The sequence below is a fragment of the Schistocerca cancellata genome, chromosome 5, assembly GCF_023864275.1.
Source record: "Schistocerca cancellata isolate TAMUIC-IGC-003103 chromosome 5, iqSchCanc2.1, whole genome shotgun sequence".
NCBI lineage: Eukaryota > Metazoa > Arthropoda > Insecta > Orthoptera > Acrididae > Schistocerca > Schistocerca cancellata.
This window is the reverse complement of record NC_064630.1, coordinates 728351309-728373147: the sequence shown is the minus strand read 5'-3', so window position 1 is coordinate 728373147 and position 21839 is coordinate 728351309. Positions and strand designations below refer to the sequence as shown.

Genomic DNA, 21839 nt, shown 5'->3' with positions numbered 1-21839 from the left:
TGTGGATGGGATTCATACCACATTGGATCAATAATAGACATAGAGAGTAGTGAAAGAACATGAATAGGGATGTGTGTGTATGTGTGTGTGTGAGTGTGTGTGTGTGTGTGAGAGAGAGAGAGAGAGAGATCAGCGAAAAACTTGAAAAACTTGAATTGAAATTTGCTTCAAGAATATTTCGCAAAAAAACTAGTTACATTAGTTTGTGAACAAATTTTGTGTGAGCACTTCTACCGCAACAGCAATCGTTAAGACGACTTAAAAATCAATTGTAACCATTCTGATACATAGTGGCAGTTATACATTCCATGCTTAAAATGATGAAACGTACCCGAACAGACGTGTAACATACCGTTTATGGAGTGAAACGTTCCTTCTGGCACAGTAATATCTGGAGCGTAAATTTAAATTCATAGCCATGCTTGAATTAAGACAGAGGTACCTGTTGAATGTTTATCAGCAACAAAGGTAAAAGACTAATTCCAGCGTTACATTTGCGGTTTAGTACACAAACAAAACTACAATTACGCATTATGGCGTCCCTGTTGATGCCCAAAACTGATGTGTAACTAATCCGTTTTATTTTTCTTTCGTTACAGGTCTTCTGCTGTAACTTCTAACAGAGAGGTGAGTGATGCATAATATAAAAGTAGTTAAAATGTTGCATTTAAATAAAAGGTGACTACTGACACCTGTATACAAACAAGTGTCATTACCGAAAATTCTATTTCTCTGTACCATTGGGGGACATGTCAATTTTATGCTGGCGGCTGTAGTTACCTTGTACTATTGCTGTGGAAATTAGTTAATGCTATCTCAACGTGGGGTGTTTGAGAAAAGGTTTTATGTTCCCTACAGATTGCAGCATTGAAGGTGCAGTTACATCTGACACTTTTCTCCGGAAATATATCTCGAGTGTCACATAGAAAGCCACTTTGGCAGTATACATATTGACAAAAATTAGTAGAAATTTATGTCATGGATATGTTTCTAACAGTTCCCAAAATGCTACAATTTGTAATAAACGTATGGCCCTCTTCGGTACGTTTACATCTGACAGTTACTGCAAGATACAGACAAAATGTACTGTGTCGTACGTCTGTTTCAGTCTGTTTGTTAAGTTAAAAGCAATCATTAATTTTAATACTTTCATGTCGTTACTACTTTAAAATCCGTAAGAATTTAAAGCTTAAATATTCTCAGTCCTTATTACAAATAAGAAATATCAAATAAGCTTCACATTCTGTTCTTGTACAATTTCACACCGTGAAAATAAGACCAGTCTTAATAACAAGGTGATAGGTCATCTGTAAACGGCAGAAATTAAAATAAAATGTCGCGGCCTGTGTAATTATACTAAAAATGTTAGAAAGGAAGAGAAATTGTTCTTTTTGGCTTCCAGAGTGGATTTCTGAGAAGTGAAAATTTCGGTGCGTTCTGTGAATTAATTTCTGAGCTTGGTATTGAGGATGCAACGCTGTTTACGAATTTTTTTACAGAAATGAGCTACTTTCGAAAAGCTTGCTAGTAAAATTGGCCGAGTTATATCAAAGCAAGGTAGCAAATTCAGAAAACCTGTTACCGTAACAGAACAAGTTGCAAATTTTAGCATCGGGTAAGTAGGTAATAGCACTACATGATGGAATTGTGTTTTATTTCATAAAATGTTTACTAAAAGGATATTGTTTGAAACGTTATATGTTTACAGGTGATTCTTACTCTTTGAGCCTCCAAGGAGAAATAACGGCAAATTATAGTATGGCCAATTTGATACATGCAATTCTTCAGTGGCCTCGACGGATTTTGTCTTTGCATTTTTTTTAAAATTCACTGTTAAATTGATGTCTTAAGTTACGAATTTTTCTGTGAATTTCTCTACGGTCGTACTAAGTCCTTCTGTTTCCGTTAAGGCATTACGTTTCTTCCCTCTGTCATAACTTTTGCGTGTAACGTCAAATAGTTCTGGTTTACTGCGGTAAAAATTAATTAATTCTTCTAATTCGACTTCTAACCACTACTTTGTATCATTAATATTCGCTCGAACATTTATTGCTCAGTGCCAGAAAAGTAGATGAGCAACCAGCTTCGGCGATATCTGTTGGATGAGTTAAAATGAACTGTGTTTTCATATGTCCGTATAAATGCGTCGATACATATCGCTGCTGGTAGAACTTCATAGCTCTGATATAAATTCTTCACTGTTTACATTAGACACGATTTACGTTTGACATAAATATCATTCAGTAACTGTCAAGACACAAAGGAATGACTGGCATTAGGAGTCGGTGGGCGTCAGACCCAAATCCTCAACTTACATCACGCACTACTGATGTGTTGCCCCTGCTCATTAGTCTTAATAGTCACGACACTTGCCGATTCCCGTAAGAGTTCCAGCCAATAATCTCTTCAGGGCAGATGCACACGAAGCTCTAAGTCTTAGGGGAACTGGCGAGATGCCGCGAGTAATGACTCTAAATCAGCAGTGTATGGTATAAGATGAGAATTATGGTCTGATGGGGGCATGCTAGGGTAGCCCATGCGTTTGTGAGGACCACTGTGTAAGAATTGCTTAGTGGTCAGCACATGTGCCTAGTAAGCACACATTTTCAACTTGCCCCGTTGATACAAGTCATTGCCCACTGGCAGCTAATGTCTTTAATTCCCTTGCGTCGTGACTCATAGTGGCTGCAGGATCAAAATGGCGACTCTTCTTTCGGACATGTCCGAAAGAACAGACACCACATATACAGTAACTCAGATGTAAACGTGCCTTAAATGTTTTCGCAGTTCCGCGCAAGCATACATGAAGGTATGGTGGAGCAGCGACAACTAACGATATGACAGGAGCATGTTTTGTTTGATTTATCGGCTAACCTCAAAAGCTGGTGTGTCGTGTAAATTCGGCAGGCATCTATTCGAAATGCAAGTGTAACAGTTTTTCATGTGATGTAATGTCTAAATAAGCACAACTACTACATTCCAGTTTCGGTGCTACTGAACGAGAATTCCGAACCTGAGCGTCAATCTTCCAGTATGGAAATGTGGTGTTACAGAACGCTTTTCATAATTATTTAAAAATATCATTAGTAGATGTTAAATAGGAGAGTCATATTAGGATTGTGCTTTAATTAGTGTTACAACGCTGTGCGTTTAGCCACTTGCCTTACAAATTGACCAGGAGATTGAATCAAATAATCTCCTTGTACATCGACGTAGTTCAGATGATTTCGAATGTTTTAAATTTTTTGGAGATAATCACTATCTCTCAAAATTACACTTCTTATTTTATTCCGGTTAATTCTGTTCAACTTCAAGGATTCTATGTTTCGATTTTCGCTGCTTACTTCAAAACGTGACTATAAACAGAAAATGCCTAGTTTGCTTCATGAAATAATTATGTGGTTCAAATGGTTCAAATGGCTCTGAGCACTATGGGACTTAACGTCTATGGTCATCAGTCCCCTAGAACTTAGAACTACTTAAACCTAACTAACCTAAGGACAGCACACAACACCCAGCCATCACGAGGCAGAGAAAATCCCTGACCCCGCCGGGAATCGAACCCGGGAACCCGGGCGTGCGAAAATAATTATGTATTCGCATGATTTTCACCGATATAAACTGCGCTAAATGTTTGTATCTAATTGCTTAAAACTTCACAAGGAACAACAACTGCCACTTTTAAAACTGCACACAACAAATATTTTACGGATCTCCTCCATCATTCATTCATTCTTTTTTTCCTTCCACTATTTGTTTACTGTTGAAACGACGAAATTCGCATTTGTGGAGAAATCTAATTTAAATTATATGCGATCTGAGGTAAGATAATGAAGATTGGTGGCCACTACTTCAGACGGAGACATGCTAAGCTATTCAGATTTATTCATCGTACTGCAAGAAACTACAAGAACCACGTAACAGTGGATCTCAACACCACTCACATTAATGTTACTGTGAAGAACTAAAAATATCAAAGTTCCACTGTGTTTAGTCCAGCAATGGTTTAAGTCAGCAGCATCGTTTTGACACTGCATTAGATCTTATGTCGTGTCTGTTGATGGGCATAGCTTGTGGGTGATTCTCGGTAAACTAAAATTAACTTATTCCAATCGTCAGCAAAGGACCAACAAAATGTTTTTAAGGTTCAAGTTCAAAGTGATAAGTTGGCTGTAAGTGCGAGACGAACGGTAGCCGAAATACTTGCGAAGTCTGACCGACTTTGTACAGACATGCAACTAATAAAACATTGTGCTTCAGTTATGGATGAGGAGGTGCGTCCAGGTAAAAAAAGTTTTTTGAAGATATTTGTCGGTCTGCCAGAACGTGCTCCCGGCAACCTGAAGATTTGGGCAATTACTTATGCGAGAAACTTAAGGAACATTCACGTTTATTTATATAGACCTATCTATGAAAGTAATGACGTTTCAGGTACCGCGCAGCTACTAATATTTGTTCGCGAAATTGATTAGAGCTTTATTGTTCTTGAGGAGCGTTTACAGATAGACAGTTTGAAAGGAATGACTACAGGAGAATGACTGCGGGGAACAAGCGGTACTATAAATGCAAATACCATAACTAGCATTGGCAAGCATCACTGATGGAGCCAGAAAAATGAGAGGAAAAAAGAAGGGCCTACTGGGTAGAACTGAATCTAAATTGACAGAGATAGGTTGTAATATCCCTTTATTTTTCCACTGTATTTTAATACATAGTATTTTCCACCAATAAGCGACATGCTGTAACGTTCTTACATAGAAAGAAGTAATAGACATCGTGACATACACTGTTAGTTTCATGAGAAGAAATGGGTTGATACATCGCCAGTTTCAACAGTTTCTGCCAGATATGGAAGCAAGTCACCAAAATGTCCTATATTATTCTCAAATGAGATGGTTAAGTAGAAATGCTGTACTGAAAAGATTTTTTGACCTCAGAAAACAAATCAGCACATTTATAAAAGAAAAAGGCAAATGTGTTCCAGAACTTTCAGACCTCTAATGGTTAATAAACCTTGGTTTTCGGACAGATTAAACTAATGGGTTAAATACGCTCAATATGAGGCTTCAAGAAGAAAACAATTTCATGTATGATATGCACACAGACGTGAGACCATTCCAAATGGAGAACAACTTCTTCAGAAACCATATTGACGAGAAAAAGCTGGACAGTATCTCAAAGAATGAAAAAGCTGTCGATGAAATTGGAATAAATATTCATTGGAAAAAAGTGAGAAAATGAAACGCGTTTTACTGTAGCTCAAACTCAGTTCAATGAAAGATTTTGTGATTTCGAGAAGGTTTCTAGTAAAGTGAAGATTTTTGCAAACCGTTAGTGAGGACGTACCAAGTACTTTAAAAATGACTGTGATAAGTCTTCAGTCTAATGACGCTCTTAAAAAAAACATTTCAACGAAATCAGTGACATTTTTAAATTTTATGGCAGTTTGCCGTCTAATTTTGAAAAAATTGAAAGGTTTACGCTGCAAGTAAGTACAACTTTCGACAGTACTTACTTATGTGAACAAACTTTTTAAATTCTCAAATACAGAAAAAATAAATACTACTGTCGTCCCACAGATGAGCATTTCACTGCCATTCTACGAATTTGTACGACAGAAATGAAGGCATAAATGTTGAAAAATTTGGGCGACAGGACGCTACCATTTCATTAGTTTCTTCATCGACTTTGCATCCCTTGAAACTCAACCAAAAGCATAATGTTTCGAGGAAGACATGCTGTTAGTTGTGTCAGATCATAATAATAGTATAGTATCAAATGTTCTCTGTGTATTTGTTGCTTTAATTCTGAATATAAATCAGAGCTTTCGACGAGATCCATTAATTTTTTTTCAGGTCGTTCAGTAACTAATGCCGCACAGTTTAAGTCTCGGAACACTCTTGTTCTTAAAAGTTAGACTTTGGTAACAATATCGGTCCACATTTCTTTTACATGTACCATTTTTCTAGCCAGTGTCCCACGCAGAGATTTCTTAAGTGGCTGAAAAAGGAGGAGGTCGGAGCGCGCCAGTTCTGAGCTGTAGGTTGGATATGGCGATGAAGTTCATCCCAATTTTGTGATGTGTACCCGTTTTCTGAGATGTGCGTGTGAGCCTGCGTTGCAAGCTGCGGTAGAAATTCTTTTCGATTCTTGTCAGACCAAACTGGTTTGAAATTGTTGCTGCGTTTGTTCAGAGTCTTCACAAATGTCTCTGTTGACCCTTTTGGTAACACATCCAGGACAAGGACACCACCACTATGATACGCGTCTGTTTCAACCACCTTTCGTGGAATTAGCACTTGTAATGATTAACTTGGCTTCATTTAGTTTAGCAGATTGCTTCTCTGCTATTTGCCTAACGTGTAGTCATGCCTAGGAGAATGACTGCGTAGGAAACCAAATTTATTGATTTTATTTCCTTTTAATCTCATGTCAGCATCCTATGTTATCTCTTATCCCTAATCCTAACAATGGATAGCTCTGTAATGTATGAACGTGTAGATGACTGGAAGTGCACGTGCGATCGTAGAATCAGAATAGCTTTCTTGATTCACGTTGTAGAGACGTGGGAACGTCCATAGGATTTGCTTTTCAAAGCTGACTCCTCATTGGTTAGGCTAGAGACAACATTTTGTTCTGCTATTTTTAAAAGTACGTCTTACGAATTGTCAAGTAGACCGAGATGTAAGCTGTGGGAATTTCCACCAAATTGTTCAAATTTTGTACGGTGAACTAGTGGGAAGCTTAAGCAATGGGCGCTGGCGTTTTTAGCGTCCTCCCGACTGGAAAAAGCACATGGTCCAGCGGTATCGTTTCTTTATGGCTGGCTCTTCTCCCCCCCCCCCCCCCCAATTCAGGGAACATACCGGAAGTTTCAGAGACTTTCTGGGTTAGTTGGGATAAAATAATTTGGTCAGGATTCCGGTTAGTCGTTTCGTTTCATAATGTAGGTCATCCCGACAGTAACTAAATTCAGTTAAATTTTACTTGTGTCAGTTTTATCAATTTGAGCTTAGTTTTTTAGAAGGACGACTTGATTTCTTTATGCACCCACTTTAAGGTTTTGCCTATGTTCTCAACAGAATTTTTGAGCCAAGTGAATGGTCCCAGGCCAGGTTTGACAACAAGAGTTTGCAATTCGTAAGAATTATTAAAATTTCCTTTGATATGGTGAATTCATTTTCTAGTGACTTTCTTTCCCACCATTAAATTCCTTCCCGCCGGTAAGCGAGTGTTTGAGTTTTAGCGCGGTCGCTAGAGCATCCTGATGACATTATGGTTTCCCAAGAGAGTTATGTCAAGAGATTCTGTTAAAGATCCACCCACCGTAAGGAACCACATTATTAAGATGACTTTGCTTTGTTAAAAGACTCTAAAATCGTGGAGACACACCTCACTGATAATAAATGTCCAATTTCATGAGATATAATTTGTTAGTCTTTTTCCCCATGCGAATTCCACCACTCGCTTCCACCTCCTGTGATTAATGACAATAGTAGACGTGCTTGAGAAATGTATTTTTAAATGATTAATGAATTTCATTCACTGATGAGTCGTGCTGAAGTCTCTTAGTTAGATTCTGTTGTGCACTGCAGATGCATCATTGGGTCATATTCCGTTAAATTGTGTTAATGACTTCGGAGGACATAGCACTGAGAGGAAATTGCAAATAGAGGCACTGCTTGCTCATGAAAAGCAGCACAGTGGCTTCATATAGTAGGCCTATATGGCGAAAGTGGATCTCGTATTTCAATAAAATCAAAACAGCAAATTAGGCAGTAATCAGACGATAGACAGCATGAATATTCGTGCAGTAAGTAATACAGAGAGAACAGCGAACATCTTGTAACTACCCGAAAAGATTGTCATCGTGTCTTCGCCATCCGAGAGAAATGCCTTCAATTTCCTCTTTTTTGTGATTTCTGGTTGCGCAAGTCCATGACATCCTTTTTGTTTCTGGCTGAAAGTGACGCAGTCAGGTTTCGTTACCTGTAACGATCCGTGGGAGAAAGAGCTCTCCATTGGCCCCGAACTGCTCCAGTAGTTGACCGTGGTAGCTGATTATAATCCCAAAACTGTAAATTCTATCACACAAAAGTTACCTGTTATTCGACAGAAAATAAAATAGTTTCAACCTGAAGATGAATATTCGTATGTTCTCATTTTTGTAACTGTACAACTTCATCTCAACGCTGACATGTCTGTACGAATGGGTGGATGACAGAAACTATTCTTTTTTTATCGGTCGCGTGACATTCCGATATACCTTCAACCACTCTCACTTTTCCAGAAGTATTCTCTATCTGTACGACCCTACTTCCTGTGCTATAAAATAACAAATCTTGAGATTAACACTTTGAATGAACAGTGAGAGTGGATGGGTCAGGAGATCAGATGGATCATGCATTGCCCGTTAACTGTTAAGACTGTGATGAATACATTGACAGGATCTTCTGCTGTACAACCAGGATGCCTATAATGCACCGTGACGATGGCAGATCGGCCTTCCACGACGCCTGTTTCTGCGGCAGTCGGGAATTGGCACTATCACGCAACAGATTCTGGTCGTATCACGTGCGAACCAGCAAACTTCCACATCTCTCTTTGCACCTGAATATGACTGCATAGCTGTTGTTGTTGTTGTGGTCTTCAGTCCTGAGACTGGTTTGATGCAGCTCTCCATGCTACTCTATCCTGTGCAAGCTTCTTCATCTCCCAGTACCTACTGCAACATACATCCTTCTGAATCTGCTTAGTGTATTCATCTCTTGGTCTCCCCCTACGATTTTTACCCTCCACGCTGCCCTCCAATACTAAATTGGTGATCCCTTGATGCCTCAGAACATGTCCTACCAGCCGATCCCTTCTTCTGGTCAAGTTGTGCCACAAACTTCTCTTCTCCCCAATCCTATTCAATACTTCCTCATTAGTTATGTGATCTACCCATCTAATCTTCAGCATTCTTCTGTAGCACCACATTTCGAAAGCTTCTATTCTCTTCTTGTCCAAACTAGTTATCGTCCATTTTTCACTTCCATACATGGCTACACTCCATACAAATACTTTCAGAAATGACTTCCTGACACTTAAATTTATACTCGATGTTAACAAATTTCTCTTCTTCAGAAACGCTTTCCTTGCCATTGCCAGTCTACATTTTATATCCTCTCTACTTCCACCATCATCAGTTATTTTGCTCCCCAAATAGCACAACTCCTTTACTACTTTAAGTGTCTCATTTCCTAATCTAATTCCCTCAGCATCACCCGACTTAATTTGACTACATTCCATTATCCTCGTTTTGCTTTTGTTGATGTTCATCTTATATCTTCCTTTCAAGACACTATCCATTCCATTCAACTGCTCTTCCAAGTCCTTTGCTGTCTCTGACAGAATTACAATGTCATCGGCAAATCTCAAAGTTTTTATTTCTTCTCCATGGATTTTAATACCTACTCCGAATTTTTCTTTTGTTTCCTTTACTGCTTGTTCAATATACAGATTGAATAACATCGGGGAGAGGCCACAACCCTGTCTTACTCCCTTCCCAACAACTGCTTCCCTTTCATGTCCGTCGACTCTTATAACTGCCATCTGGTTTCTGTACAAATTGTAAATAGCCTTTCGCTTCCTGTATTTTACCCCTGCCACCTTTAGAATTTGAAAGAGAGTATTCCAGTCAACATTGTCAAAAGCTTTCTCTAAGTCTACAAATGCTAGAAACGTAGGTTTGCCTTTCCTTAATCTTTCTTCTAAGATAAGTCGTAAGGTCAGTATTGCCTCACGTGTTCCAGTATTTCTACGGAATCCAAACTGATCTTCCCCGAGGTCAGCCTCTACTAGTTTTTCCATTCGTCTGTAAAGAATACGTGTTAGTATTTTGCAGCTGTGGCTTATTAAACTGATAGTTCGGTAATTTTCACATCTGTCAACACCTGCTTTCCTTGGGATTGGAATTATTATATTCTTCTTGAAGTCTGAGGGTATTTCGCCTGTTTCATACATCTTGCTCACCAGATGGTAGAGTTTTGTCAGGACTGGCTCTCCCAAGGCCGTCAGTAGTTCCAATGGAATGTTGTCTACTCCGGGGGCCTTGTTTCGGCTCAGGTCTTTCAGTGCTCTGTCAAACTCTTCACGCAGTATCGTATCTCCCATTTCATCTTCATCTACATCCTCTTCCATTTCCATAATATTGTGCTCCAGTACATCGCCCTTGTATAGACCCTCTATATACTCCTTCCACCTTTCTGCTTTCCCTTCTTTGCTTAGAACTGGGTTTCCATCTGAGCTCTTGATATTCATACAAGTGCTTCTCTTATCTCCAAAGGTCTCTTTAATTTTCCTGTAGGCAGTATCTATCTTACCCTTCGTGAGATAAGCCTCTACATCCTTACATTTGTCCTCTAGCCATCCCTGCTTAGCCATTTTGGACTTCCTGTCGATCTCATTTTTGAGACGTTTGTATTCCTTTTTGCCTGCTTCATTTACTGCATTTTTATATTTTCTCCTTTCATCAATTAAATTCAATATTTCTTCTGTTACCCAAGGACTTCTACTAACCCTCGTCTTTTTACCTACTTGATCCTCTGCTGCCTTCACTACTTCATCCCTCAAAGCTACCCATTCTTCTTCTACTGTATTTCTTTCCCCCATTCCTGTCAATTGTTCCCTTATGCTCTCCCTGAAACTCTGTACAACCTCCGGTTCTTTCAGTTTATCCAGGTCCCATCTCCTTAAATTTCCACCTTTTTGCAGTTTCTTCAGTTTTAATCTACAGGTCATAACCAATAGATTGTGGTCAGAGTCCACATCTGCCCCTGGAAATGTCTTACAATTTAAAACCTGGTTCCTAAATCTCTGTCTTACCATTATATAATCTATCTGATACCTTTTAGTATCTCCAGGGTTCTTCCATGTATACAACCTTCTATCATGATTCTTAAACCAAGTGTTAGCTATGATTAAGTTGTGCTCTGTGCAAAATTCTACCAGGCGGCTTCCTCTTTCATTTCTTAGCCCCAATCCATATTCACCTACTACGTTTCCTTCTCTCCCTTTTCCTACACTCGCATTCCAGTCACCCATGACTATTAAATTTTCGTCTCCATTCACTATCTGAATAATTTCTTTTATCTCATCATACATTTCTTCAATTTCTTCGTCATCTGCAGAGCTAGTTGGCATATAAACTTGTACTACTGTAGTAGGTGTGGGCTTCGTATCTATCTTGGCCACAATAATGCGTTCACTATGCTGTTTGTAGTAGCTTACCCGCATTCCTGTTTTCCTACTCATTATTAAACCTACTCCTGCATTACCCCTATTTGACATTGTGTTTATAACCCTGTAGTCACCTGACCAAAAGTCTTGTTCCTCCTGCCACCGAACTTCACTAATTCCCACTATATCTAACTTGAACCTATCCATTTCCCTTTTTAAATTTTCTAACCTACCTGCCCGATTAAGGGATCTGACATTCCACGCTCCGATCCGTAGAACGCCAGTTTTCTTTCTCCTGATAACGACATCCTCTTGAGTAGTCCCCGCCCGGAGATCCGAATGGGGGACTATTTTACGTCCGGAATATTTTATCCAAGAGGACGCCATCATCATTTAATCATACAGTAAAGCTGCATGCCCTCGGGAAAAATTACGGCCGTAGTTTCCCCTTGCTTTCAGCCGTTCGCAGTACCAGCACAGCAATGCCGTTTTGGTTATTGTTACAAGGCCAGATCAGTCAATCATCCAGACTGTTGCCCTTGCAACTACTGAAAAGGCTGCTGCCCCTCTTCAGGAACCACACGTTTGTCTGGCCTCTCAACAGATACCCCTCCGTTGTGGTTGTACCTACGGTACGGCTATCTGTATCGCTGAGGCACGCAAGCCTCCCCACCAACGGCAAGGTCTATGGTTCATTGGGGGGGGGGGGGGGGGGGGGGGGACTGCATAGCAGCCGTTCCTATACCTATTTCAAGTCTTGCGTTGTATTACCTTCTCTTCTAGTACCTATTCTTTTTGTTATGATTACTGAATGTGCTGATTCTCAGGTGTCCAGTATACCTCATTTAAAAGACGCTCCAGTATACCTCATTTAAAAGACGCTCTAACGTTTTCTCTGATTTTTTTCCCGGCGTATTTACGAGGGCTATTCGGGAAGTAAGTTCCGACCCATCGCGAAATGAAAATCACTGTGAAAATCCGATGAAGCTTCGCACAGATGTGTTGGGCAGAGTCTCTAATACGCCCGTCGATCTTGTCACGGTAAGCACATAAAAATGCCTACAGTATAGTGACTCCTACAGGTACGAGGGCCTGGTGAGAAATTTCTCCTCAGACTATGCAGTCCGCATAAAACAACTGACATATGTTTCCTTCCTCAAGACAATTCTCAATCACATTCTGCAGGGGCACTGAAGATGCTCAGATGGTTCAAATGGCTCTGAGCACTATGGGACTTAACATCTGAGGTCATCAGTCCCCTAGAACTTAGAACTACTTAAACCTAACTAACCCAAGGACATCACACACATCCCTGCCCGAGGCAGGATTCGAACGTGGGACCATAGCGGTCTGAAGACGCTCCTGCTGCGTTTTCGATGGAAAGTGCTTGATCACCCGCGATACAGCCCGTAATTGGCTCATCTTCGTTTCATCTCTGCTCACATGAACCGCTGGCTATGACGTCAACATATTGCATAGACAACGAGCTATAGACCAGCGTGGAGAATTGGCGGAAAGCACTGGCGGCTGCGTTCTATGACGAGGGCATTGGAAAGTTGGTACAACACTACGACATAGTCTAAGTCAGAGAGGCGACTATGTAGACACAGGGCAATACTTATTGAACTACATGAAAAAACGTAAATTAGTTACAAACAAAGGCATGCACATACTTTATTCACACGTAAACGTCACTACATATATTCAGATTTGGGTTATGACATGTGCAATACTCCTGCTATCATTGTAGCTGATGTGGCACAGACGAATAGTGAAATTCTGCATAACCCGCTGAAGTGTCGGGACATCGATGCTGTCGATGACCTCCGAAATGGCTGTTTTCAGCTCAGCAATGGTTTTAGGGTCATTGCTGTACACCTTTTCTTTAATATAGCCCCACAAAAAGGAGTCGCAAGTGTTCAGATCCGGAGAATATGGTGGCCAATGGAGGTCCATGCCAGTGGCCTCTGGGTACCCCAGAACCAGAATGCGGTCCCCAAAGTGCTCCTCCACAACATCATACACACTCCTGCTTCGATGGGGTCAAGCTTCGTCTTGCATGAACAACGTCTCATCGAAATCAGGGTCTCTTTGGATGACGGAGATGAAATCATCTTCCAAAACCTTCACGTACCATTCGTTGGTAATCGTGCCACCCAGGAATATCGCACCGAATATTCCGTGACTGGACATTGCACACTACACAGTCACCCGTTGACGGCGAAGAGACTTCTCGATCATGAAATGCGAATTCTCAGTCCTCCAAATGTGCCAATTTTGCTTATTGACAAAGCCATCCAAAAGAAAGGGGGCATTGCCGCTAAAACAAACCATACAGCGCATACTAATTCCCATCATTTCCCGAGGCCAGCCATACAGTTTGAACGTCCTAATGCAAACCATTCAGAAGTTATGACTATTATATTTCATATAGATAAGTAACTGTCACCCTGTAAGTAGCTGGAAGTTGTAGCCAACTGAGCAAATAAAACATGTTTGATTCTCACAGTGGTTTCCATTTCGCGGCCGATCGGAACTTACTTTCCGAATACCCTTCGTATAACCCGTACAATACTCGGGCAACCTCCCGGATCAGGTTGTGTGTTCTCCACGCTATTTCGTCAAACACATGCAGTTTCCAGATGGTTCCAAATGACTGCTACTCTGCTCGAGTCGGCGTCTTGCATACGTTCCTCCGTCACTTTAGTTCTGTCGCTCTGTGTGGAGCCGCTGTAATGGGTGGCGGTGGGGGTGGGGGTGGCGACAACCTGCTCTGAACTGCAGCCCCCCAGTCTCTGCACTGTCACGGTCGAGTGCAGACCCAAAAGGGCAGGAACGATTTGCTTTTTCTCCGCTCATTGCAGCATTCAGCGCCTGACTCATTTGTAGTCCATTTTTTATTTAGACCATCTTGGAGCCTCACTTCAGTGGCCTCTTTAATCGCGCAATCCAAGAGGAGGGTTATTGCCTCAGTATCTCGGTTTTGTTGTAACCTGAAGTATGGTCAGTTTTTACACTATGGTCAGCCATGGATCATTTGGTGGTGTGGCATAATTCAGTGTGGCGTCTATGTGCACAGCACTTCTACCATGCACATAATTTTCCTACGGTATGCCTTGCCGCACTGACAAGGAATAGGTTAGACCTCTGGTTTGTGAGTGGCTAGATCATCCAGTACTGATTCAAATGGTTCAAATGGCTCTGAGCACTATGGGACTTAACATCTGAGGTCATCAGCCCCCTAGAACTTAGAACTACTTATACCTAACTAATCTGAGGACATCACACACATCAATGCCCGAGGCAGGATTCGAACCTGCGACCGTAGCGATCGCGTGGTTCCAGACTGAAGCGCCTAGAACCGCTCGGCCACAGCAGCCGGCATCCAGTACTGAAACTAGTAGCGTTACGGTCTTGGGGGCAGCGATGGAGGGGGGAGGAGGGAGGGGGTTGGAGAAATACACAATGACATTGCGTCGATCCAAGATTCTGCTGATTTTTCTGGAAGTATGGACAACAAACATGGTGCGAAGTGATCTGTGTTCATGTTTTTGTACCTGCTGTTATCTTGGATTAAGTTGTCTAAAAGCACACTTTATCTGCTTGGTGCTGTACCCCTTCCACCGGAATACTGTGTCCAGGTGTTTCAGACAAGTAGCAGTCTCTCTTGGTCGCAGGTGGATCGCGCTCCATGGAGGATATGTAAGTATGTAACGCACCTTAAGCTGGGAGTTTTACTGAGTCTACACTTTGTAGGCACGAGTCAGTCAGACATTAGTCACGACACATCCTCACATCAATTCTGCCTGCTTTTCGAGCTTCACAGAAGCTCTTACGCTTCCGTAGAGGACTGGCACTACTGGAAGAAACGATGTAGTGGGCTGTGAAGAAGTGCTTTAGTCACTGCTCAGGGGTTGTTTGCGGAACGAATGTTTCACTCTGCAGCGATGTGTGCCACGCTTTAGAATTTCCTGTCAGATTAGAAATGTGTGTCGAACCTGAACCGTACTTTTAGAAGGCGATTCTCGTTCCGACTGAGACATCCACGCACAACTACGAACACGATCCCAGAGTTTTTCTTTTGCTAGTACGACTGTCCTACTTTCCAAACTCCACCCAGTAAGCAAAGTGTGAATTAGAGTCACAGTTCTGTATGCATTTTCATTTTTATATTTTAACTTTTTTTGTTCACTCTCGTAACTTTGTCCCCGCAGGACAATAAATCCTCACTATAGCACAGATGTATATGACGGCGGGTGTCAGCCATCCCTGGATAGCTCAATAGGGAAAGGCAACGTTTTGGGCGCGATTCTCTTTCTGACAGACAAGTTTCAAAACAGTACAGCATCCGTGGTAGAGTAGAAAATTAATACACTGAACAAAATTTTATCGTTGCTGGCAGTTTTAGGGAGGCAGGATGGATTTAATTTATTTTATTTTTGACGTGACAGTTGTCATACAGGCTTTACAAGCACAGTCATTCATAATTTTTCAAAGCGGACGTTTCAGTGTTAACGGCAGCTGACGCAATGCATGGTAATTCCGTAATCCATCTGTTGCTGCTCTCCAATCAATTTTACGGAATGTTGCAAAGGGTCCATTACTACACTGAAGTGTCAAAGATACTGGTATAGGCATGAGTATTCAAATACAGAGACAGTGAACAGGCAGAATACGGGAACGCGTATATAAGACAGTAAGTGTCTAGTGCAGTTGTTAGATCGGTTATTGCTACAATGGCAGGTTATCAAGATTTCAGTGAGTTTGAACATTGTGTTGTAGTCGGCGCACGAGCTACAGGACACAACATTTCAGAGGCAGCGATGAAGTGGGGATTTTCCCGTACGACCATTTCACGAGTGTACCGTGAATATCAGGAATCCGGCGAAACATCAAATTTTAGATATCCCTGCGGCTGGAAAAAGATCCTGCAAGAACGGGACCAACGACTACTGAAGAGAATCGAAATGGAAAAAAGAACACATTGACACCGGTGTGTCAGACCCACCATACTTGCTCCGGACACTGCGAGAGGGCTGTACAAGCAATGATCACACGCACGGCACAGCGGACACGCCAGGAACCGCGGTGTTGGCCGTCGAATGGCGCTAGCTGCGCAGCATTTGTGCACCGCCGCCGTCAGTGTCAGCCAGTTTGCCGTGGCATACGGAGCTCCATCGCAGTCTTTAACACTGGTAGCATGCCGCGACAGCGTGGACGTGAACCGTATGTGCAGTTGACGGACTTTGAGCGAGGGCGTATAGTGGGCATGCGGGAGGCCGGGTGGACGTACCGCCGAATTGCTCAACACGTGGGGCGTGAGGTCTCCACAGTACATCGATGTTGTCGCCAGTGGTCGGCGGAAGGTGCACGTGCCCGTCGACCTGGGACCGGACCGCAGCGACGCACGGATGCACGCCAAGACCGTAGGATCCTACGCAGTGCCGTAGGGGACCGCACCGCCACTTCCCAGCAAATTAGGGACACTGTTGCTCCTGGGGTATCGGCGAGGACCATTCGCAACCGTCTCCATGAAGCTGGGCTACGGTCCCGCACACCGTTAGGCCGTCTTCCGCTCACGCCCCAACATCGTGCAGCCCGCCTCCAGTGGTGTCGCGACAGGCGTGAATGGAGGGACGAATGGAGACGTGTCGTCTTCAGCGATGAGAGTCGCTTCTGCCTTGGTGCCAATGATGGTCGTATGCGTGTTTGGCGCCGTGCAGGTGAGCGCCACAATCAGGACTGCATACAACCGAGGCACACAGGGCCAACACCCGGCATCATGGTGTGGGGAGCGATCTCCTACAGTGGCCGTACACCACTGGTGATCGTCGAGGGGACACTGAATAGAGCACGGTACATCCAAACCGTCATCGAACCCATCGTTCTACCATTCCTAGACCGGCAAGGGAACTTGCTGTTCCAACAGATCAATGCACGCCCGCATGTATCCCGTGCCACCCAACGTGCTCTAGAAGGTGTAAGTCAACTACCCTGGCCAGCAAGATCTCCGGATCTGTCCCCCATTGAGCATGTTTGGGACTGGATGAAGCGTCGTCTCACGCGGTCTGCACGTCCAGCACGAACGCTGGTCCAACTGAGGCGCCAGGTGGAAATGGCATGGCAAGCCGTTCCACAGGACTACATCCAGCATCTCTACGATCGTCTCCATGGGAGAATAGCAGCCTGCATTGCTGCGAAAGGTGGATATACACTGTACTAGTGCCGACATTGTGCATGCTCTGTTGCCCGTGTCTATGTGCCTGTGGTTCTGTCAGTGTGATCATGTGATGTATCTGACCCCAAGAATGTGCCAATAAAGTTTCCCCTTCCTGGGACAATGAATTCACGGTGTTCTTATTTCAATTTCCAGGAGTGTATTTAAAAAAAAAAAAAAAAACAGTTCAAATGACTCTGAGCACTATGGGACTTAATATCTGAGGTAATGAACTACTTAAACCGAACTAACGCAAGGACATCACACACATCCATGCCCGAGGCAGGATTCGAACTTGCGACCGTAGCGGTCGCGCGGTTCCAGTCTGAAGCGCCTAGAACCGCTCGGCCACCCAGGCCGGCAATATATTCATACAGATCGTTCCCAATATAAAATTCTACGATATCCACGACGCACTGTGTATCTTTGGGAAATATGTGTGGACCCGGAGATCCCTCAAATTTATTATTGGTCCCCAGTAAATCATAGTCTGTCTTCTTCGTCTGATTCATCCGAATCAGTTGGCAACCGTAGAGTTCGCCGAATTCTTCTTGGACGTATTTCACTACCTTCCGACGGTTCTGCATCACTTTCATTTTTTTTTTTTATATCCAGTGCCTTCTTCCCAATCGGCCAAGTCGTCCGGAACGACAGACAAGACGTCCGCGCATTCATCGTAAATAATCGTATCATCTGCGATGATGAAACTGCACAAGTACTTATAAAAACAAAAAAACTTGTTGACGTGTGTAACTTATTGTTACCTAAACAAAACAGCAACAGAATGAAAAAGATATAAAGTGCTGTCACCGGCCACTGCGCGGTACTATGCTCACGACACCACTGTGGTGTCGCCGGATGGAAAAGTGTTAACACGCTGACCGACCCCTCTGTAGGACGACGACGAGACAGCAGCGGGCTCTAGCTGAAGAGGACATAAGAGCCACGCCGACTGACCGGGGCCCAGTTGAAGAGCTTTCACATAAAAAATTCGGAGGCATTACTTTTCATCATGCCCTCGTAACTTTGTCGTATTACCTATGATTGTTGCACGGTTGAAATTTGTCGTTAGCATAGAATTGTTTCATCAGCAGCTCTAAGTGGTTATGAAATACTACCTTTTTGTGTCACAGCATCCGTGTGAAACAACGTCCGGTCAGAAAACAGACTTTCGATGCCGCTAGCAGAAGCGATTCGGTCGTGTAAAGGTGGCAGCAGAAACCCGTTTTGGTTTTCCGTAAGGTGTGTCTCGTGTAAACGCAGCGTCGCGCCGCCCGCTGGAGAAGTGTGTCGCGGACCACGCGGCGTCAGGCGGGCAGACGGACGGCGCGCGCTTCCCGGAACGTGACTCAGCACGGCTCAGCAGCGGCCAAGGACGCGTCGCGTCGCGTCGCCGTCTCCCTGCCCCTCTGCCGGAGCGCAGCCGCGCCGCCTCCACTCCGATTTCCGATACAGTTGGCGCTCGTCAGCGAGCGGACCAGACCGTTACCTCCAGCAACACGACAATGGAAGCTGAACGGGCATTGTCGGCTCTCACTGCGTGGCCACTTCCGCTGCACAAAGTACAGGGTGTTTCAAAAATGACCGGTATATTTGAAACGGCAATAAAAACTAACCGAGCAGCGATAGAAATACACCGTTTGTTGCAATATGCTTGGGACAACAGTACATTTTCAGGCGGACAGACTTTCGAAATTACAGTAGTTACAATTTTCAACAACAGATGGCGCTGCAAGCGATGTGAACGATATAGAAGACAACGCAGTCTGTGGGTGCGCCATTCTGTACGTCGTCTTTCTGCTGTAAGCGTGTGCTGTTCACAACGTGCAAGTGTGCTGTGGACAACATGGTTTATTCCTTAGAACAGAGGATTTTTCTGGTGTTGGAATTCCACCGCCTAGAACACAGTGTTGTTGCAACAAGACGAAGTTTTCAACGGAGGTTTAATGTAACCAAAGGACCGAAAAGCGATACAATAAAGGATCTGTTTGAAAAATTTCAACGGACTGGGAACGTGACGGATGAACGTGCTGGAAAGGTAGGGCGACCGCGTACGGCAACTACAGAGGGCAACGTGCGGCTAGTGCAGCAGGTGATCCAACAGCGGCCTCGGGTTTCCATTCGCCGTGTTGCAGCTGCGGTCCAAATGACGCCAACGTCCACGTATCGTCTCATGCGCCAGAGTTTACACCTCTATCCATACAAAATTCAAACGCGGCAACCCCTCAGCGCCGCTACCATTGCTGCACGAGAGACATTCGCTAACGATATGGTGCACAGGATTGATGACGGCGATATGCATGTGGGCAGCATTTGGTTTACTGACGAAGCTTATTTTTACCTGGACGGCTTCGTCAATAAACAGAACTGGCGCATATGGGGAACCGAAAAGCCCCATGTTGCAGTCCCATCGTCCCTGCATCCTCAAAAAGTACTGGTCTGGGCCGCCATTTCTTCCAAAGGAATCATTGGCCCATTTTTCAGATCCGAAACGATTACTGCATCACGCTATCTGGACATTCTTCGTGAATTTAAGGCGGTACAAACTGCCTTAGACGACACTGCGAACACCTCGTGGTTTATGCAAGATGGTGCCCGGCCACATCGCACGGCCGACGTCTTTAATTTCCTGAATGAATATTTCGATGATCGTGTGATTGCTTTGTGCTATCCGAAACATACAGGAGGCGGCGTGGATTGGCCTCCCTATTCGCCAGACATGAACCCCTGTGACTTCTTTCTGTGGGGACACTTGAAAGACCAGGTGTACCGCCAGAATCCAGAAACAATTGAACAGCTGAAGCAGTACATCTCATCTGCATGTGAAGCCATTCCGCCAGACGTTGTCAAAGGTTTCGGGTAATTTCATTCAGAGACTACGCCATATTATTGCTACGCATGGTGGATATGTGGAAAATATCGTACTATAGAGTTTCCCAGACCGCAGCGCCATCTGTTGTTGAAAATTGTAACTACTGTAATTTCGAAAGTTTGTCTGCCTGAAAATGTACTGTTGTCCCAAGCATATTGCAACAAACGGTGTATTTCTATCGCTGCTCGTTTAGTTTTTATTGCCGTTTCAAATATACCGGTCATTTTTGAAACACCCTGTATGAAACAGAGCCGTCGGCAACAGCCGTTGACTCTGATCAATGATACGACAACAATCCCCGTAATGCAACGCAAAATTGATTTCAAAATGGCGACCAGTGACAGTACCCGAGCCCAAAGCGCGAAAACATAGACATCAAACACATTGCCGGCCGCGGTGGTCGTGCAGTTCTAGGTGCCTCAGTCCGGAACCGAGCGACTGCTATTGTCGCAGGTTCGAATCCTGCCTCGGGCATGGATGTGTGTGATGTCCTTAGGTTAGTTAGGTTTAAGTAGTTCTACGTTCTAGGGGACTGATGACCTCAGATGTTAAGTCCCATAGTGCTCAGAGCCATTTTCAAACACATAATCGTGCATGTTTTTGATAATAAATATTGGAAGCTAACGGGACAGCCGCGGGAAATTGGAGATTTTGGGACAAGACGAACTAAAATAACAACCGCTATATCACGGTAATACTAAAATATCCTAAACGAAACAACCAGAGGAAAAGCGATACAATGCAGAATTTTAAATACGCAAAAAGCACAACATTAGCGTGAACTAACTTCTTAATAAGGATCGAAAATAATACTTGAACTTTACTCTATGTAGCTCAATTTAAAATGCCAATACCGATACGAAAACCCGAAAACCTAAAGCCGTACAAACAGCAAAAATCTACACCAATAAACGTAGCCAAAACATCGTTTGGTTGCAGATGACAAGCTACCTGTAGTAATTAACTTATAAGTGATCCAGAAAATTCATGCACGCCAAATGTAAAGGTATTTACAAAAAGAAATGATCTGTTGTTTGAACTGAAAATGCACATAATTTTATAATCATTTAACAAAATTGTTCACATTGCAGAATAAATAAAAATCGAAAACCCGCTGATGATGGCACAGTGGTGCCGAAACACTTTTGGGTACTGAGAAAAACGGTGTTTTTCATAACTGGCGGATCTCAGATCCAAGAACTTTATATTCGAAAGGAAAACGGATTCACAAATAATTCCAAGTTCACGTGAATTGTAATCACTATTTTCGCTCTTTACTAGGAGAAGCAAAACTAATGTTTAACCTTTGATTGATGGATGACGTCACCCATGATACCAGTGCCGCGTCGTGGCTCAAAACCGACGAAAGCTCAAGTTGGCCCAAGTCTTGCGCCTGCCACGCACAAAGTAGGAAACCTTCATTGAAGCGACACTTTCAGCAGGTTCAAGGGAAGAGCATAACTCCCATCTCAATTACAGCTGAGAATAGATTTTTCATATACTTCGAAACCCTGTAGAGATCTATACCAT

The 21839-nt window shown here is 43.2% G+C and overlaps 1 protein-coding gene across 2 annotated transcripts in view; it reads left to right on the top strand.

The window, feature by feature from the left end:
- The window catches only part of LOC126187902 (uncharacterized), a 1224785-nt gene that overhangs the window by 752398 nt on the left and 450548 nt on the right, over positions 1-21839 (top strand). For both annotated transcript variants that reach the window (XM_049929256.1, XM_049929255.1), the window contains one exon: positions 600-627. The gene's annotated coding sequence lies outside the window, so the exon portion shown is untranslated. The remainder of the gene's footprint in view (positions 1-599; positions 628-21839) is intronic.